The sequence below is a fragment of the Limulus polyphemus genome, unplaced genomic scaffold, assembly GCF_000517525.1.
Source record: "Limulus polyphemus unplaced genomic scaffold, Limulus_polyphemus-2.1.2 Scaffold332, whole genome shotgun sequence".
NCBI classification, from domain to species: domain Eukaryota; kingdom Metazoa; phylum Arthropoda; class Merostomata; order Xiphosura; family Limulidae; genus Limulus; species Limulus polyphemus.
Genome location: NW_013665942.1, coordinates 562,847 through 566,254, shown reverse-complemented (window position 1 = coordinate 566,254; position 3,408 = coordinate 562,847). Strand labels below are relative to the sequence as shown.

Sequence of the window (3,408 nt, the reverse complement as noted above, 5' to 3'; positions counted from 1 at the left end):
TTTTACCAAACATGCTCACTCTTTCAGCCATGAGGGCGTTATAATGTGACGATCAATCCCACTATTCGTTGGTAAAAGAGTAGCGGTGGGTGGTGATGACTAGCTGCCTTCCAGCTAGTCTTACACTGCTAAATTACAGACGGCTAACGCAGATAGCCCTCGTGTAGCTTTGCGCGAAATTCAAAACAAACAAACAAACATTCCTTCTCTCTCTCATTTTCTTTACTTGTTTAAGAATTGTGCATTGTTGTGTTTCCGTTTTTGCTTATTTCCGTATTGTGTATTTAAGATCTGAGCAACTACAATATTTACCAACTTGTTTCCACTGAAGAATATTAAGAAAAATTATAGGCATAATGTTGTAATAACGATCTGTTTGTTTTGAATTACACGAGGGCTATCTGCGCTAGCCGTCCCTAATCAGCATTGTAAGACTAGAGGGAAGGCAGCTAGTCATCACCACCCACCGCTAACTTTTAGGCTACTCTTTTACCAACGAATAGTGGGATTGAATGTCACATATTAACGCCCCCACAGCTAAAACAGCGAGCATGTTTAATGTGACTGGGATTCGAACCCGCGAACGTCAGATTGCGAGTCGAGCGCCCTAACCACCTGGCCATGCCGGTTCTAATAAACGATCTATAAAGATTTAGCTTAGAATCAGTTAAAGACACAATCGCATGAGCAAATTCAAATAGAAAAGACAAAAAAAAAGAAAAGCTGATAAAACTTCAGCAGAAAAATTGGCAAATCATAAAGCTGGTACAGTTAGTTCTGTATATTCATAAACTACTCAATCCCGCAAGTTGCTAATGCTCGGGTTAGAGATCTAGCTGGGGGACGACATTGTATCGAAAAAAAGTCGAATTGTATAATAATGAGGCGGGAGTTTAGTGATTCGTTTGAGAGTACTTTTCTCTTGAAATTGACGTCACTACTAAGCTAATAGATACTCAAGTGTGTTGTTTGGCTTATAAAGTATATATAATGAAGTCAGTACGCAATACAATGACTTATCATCATTTTAAGCGAACATCTATCTAACGTACTAACCCACTGCATTTGGTGCCTGTAGGGCAAGGAAAACGTCATATATATATATGTCATTGATTGGTGCACAGTACAATCACTAGCACGTTGTGCGCCGGCGACGAACAACTAGGTGCTGTTCCTTTAATCGTCGCGTGTGCTGGTCCTACTTTACAGTTGAGCGATGTGAGTTGCAAAAGCGAAACTAGTTTTTTATGGTTGCCTCTACTTCTGTCACAAACTTCAGTCAGCAACAAGTACTGTTTCTTTATTTTTACTCTATTCTCTAGCATTAACCAGTGTAGACGTTCAGATATATCTTCAATTTTTTGATAATGTAAACAGTTGTTCAAAGTTTCCAAAAAAAAAAAAAGAACACTCGGATGATTTCCAACGATGAAGTGTAAAGCTTTCCTAAAATTTAGAAAACGCACTTGGCTTCAGGAGCAGTATCATAAGACGCTGAAAACTTATTTAATCTGCTGATGTGGCAAAATAACATTGTAATTATATTGTTGAAGAACCGCTAATTATTCGACTTCGCCTATAATGTTCTAAACGTCATAAAGGTCACTTGTCTGGAAGAACAAAAGAAAAAGCTGGTTTAAAAGCTTAGAATTTTCCCAGGTAAGTTGTAATGAATGTCAAACGATACTACAGAGATGTTATATAACTACAGGATCAGTCTTGTAAAAAAATCAATCAACACATAAGTATGGTTTTACAAGACTCAATCAAGACATAAGTATGGTTTTACAAGACTCAATCAAGACATGAGTATGGTTTTACAAGACTCAATCAGAACATAAGAGTGTTTTTTTATCCTTGTAAACGATTTGCTCTGTTTAAGTTCATACACATGTACATTAGTTTCCATGGTCAATGAGGGGTGAGCCATGATTATACGTCCTGAATACTTGAATAGTTTAAAAAAGGTTTTAGCAATATTACTTAACAAAGATACTCTGCCTGTTGCCGATTCGGAAACAGGCAATATAGATATGGAGGGGGGGTCTCTTATAACAAAGCCATATCGGGCTATCTGCTGTGCCCACGAGGGGAATCAAACCCCTGATTTTAGCGCTGTAAGTCCGAAAACTCCCCGCTGTCCCACTGGGGGGGACGGATCTTAGGGATAAATCTCATTTGTATTCTTAAGGAACACCTAGAATTTCTGGAGTAGTAACTTTATACGTGGGTTTCTTTTCTTCGTAAGTAAACTACAAAAATATGATAGAAAAATACCAACACGACACATTACTAAGACTAAATAAACAAACAAAGTTTCATAAATCAAAGTCCTGCTGAAGTAAATAAGAATGATAGTTTTACACGTGAAAGATTACTGGAGAAATTGAAATCTATTTCACAGCATTTGCTACTTGTTATTGAGAACTATGAATTGTTCTTTAGTTTTGTCAATCTCTAAAACGTTTAATTTGATTAAATACGATAGAGTTATGACAGGATGACCAGAGATTTTGCATTCTATATTAATATAGGGGCATAAAGTTAAACAAAGAAACCGGTTGCTTATCATTTGTTATGCATTTAATTACGCATTTATTTATGAATGCTATTACGTCCAACATAGCACTTTTATTTCTACTTTACGTAATATTTTATATTTTTGCTCTTGGAAGGGTATTTTCAATATGGTGGTGATAGTCAAACGATGACTTGAATCTCTCATAACCATTTTGTTGTAGAGCCAATCTGTCGTGTTACAGCGGCACCGCTGCGATGTTCTTAAAATGAAGACCTGCATACAGCACAGCTGTGATATTCGTAAAATGAAGACCTACGTACAGCACATCTGTGATGTTCGTAAAATAAAGACCTACGTACAGCACAGCTGTTATGTTCGTAAAATGAAGACCTGCATACAGCACAGCTGTGATATTCGTAAAATAAAGACCTACGTACAGCACAGCTGTTATGTTCGTAAAATGAAGACCTACGCACAGCACAGCTATGATAAGGTCTTCATTTTATGAACATCACACCTGTGCTGTGCGTAGGCCTTCATTTTATGAACATCACACCTGTGCTGTACGTAGGTCTTTATTTTACGAACACCACAGCCGAGCTGTACGTAGGTCTTTATTTTACGAATCACATAACACAGCTGTGATGTTCGTAAATGAAGACCTACATATTTATAATTTTTATCTCAGGTGTATCTAAATTTCTACATTTAGAGACCTTGGTTGATAGAAAACCTACTTTTGTCTATCCCTACTTGCTACTCGAGAATCAGCCTCTGATTGGTTCTCGTCACATTAAACTGATTGTACAGAATGTCCAAGAATTTTGGAAATACTTTTGAACAATCATATCGGAAAAACAGCTTAAAATAGTTTGTTTGTTTGTTTT

At 37.0% G+C, this 3,408-nt stretch overlaps 1 protein-coding gene across 1 annotated transcript in view; it reads left to right on the top strand.

Moving 5' to 3' along the window:
* Positions 1 to 1,150: 1,150 nt before the first annotated feature.
* Positions 1,151 to 3,408, top strand: part of LOC106457446 (Kv channel-interacting protein 1-like) — a 68,493-nt gene continuing 66,235 nt past the window's right edge. The window contains exon 1 of the mRNA XM_013916866.2: positions 1,151 to 1,659. The gene's annotated coding sequence lies outside the window, so the exon portion shown is untranslated. The remainder of the gene's footprint in view (positions 1,660 to 3,408) is intronic.